Source organism: Austrofundulus limnaeus, unplaced genomic scaffold (assembly GCF_001266775.1).
Source record: "Austrofundulus limnaeus strain Quisiro unplaced genomic scaffold, Austrofundulus_limnaeus-1.0 Scaffold1666, whole genome shotgun sequence".
Classification (NCBI taxonomy): Eukaryota; Metazoa; Chordata; class Actinopteri; order Cyprinodontiformes; family Rivulidae; genus Austrofundulus; species Austrofundulus limnaeus.
The window spans coordinates 3203-3745 of record NW_013954068.1 but is presented as its reverse complement, the minus strand read 5'-3'; positions in this window follow the sequence as shown (position 1 = coordinate 3745).

Below are 543 nucleotides of genomic sequence, written 5' to 3'. Positions count from 1 at the left end.
GTCTCTGCTGCAGGAAAAACTCAGATTAATAATCTGTCTCTACAGGAAACACTCAGATTAATTATATATCTCTACAGGAAACACTCAGATTAATAATCTGTCTCTGCTGCAGGAAACACTCAGATTAATAATCTGTCTCTGCTGCAGGAAAAACTCAGATTAATAATCTGTCTCTACAGGAAACACTCAGATTAATAATCTGTCTCTGCAGGAAACACTCAGATTAATAATCTGTCTCTGCTGCAGGAAACACTCAGATTAATTATATATCTCTACAGGAAACACTCAGATTAATAATCTGTCTCTGCTGCAGGAAACACTCAGATTAATAATCTGTCTCTGCAGGAAACACTCAGATTAATAATCTGTCTCTACAGGAAACACTCAGATTAATAATCTATCTCTGCAGGAAACACTCAGATTAATAATCTGTCTCTACAGGCAACACTCAGACTAATAATCTGTCTCTGCTGCAGGAAACACTCAGATTAATAATCTGTCTCTGCAGGCAACACTCAGATTAATAATCTTTCTCTGCTGCAG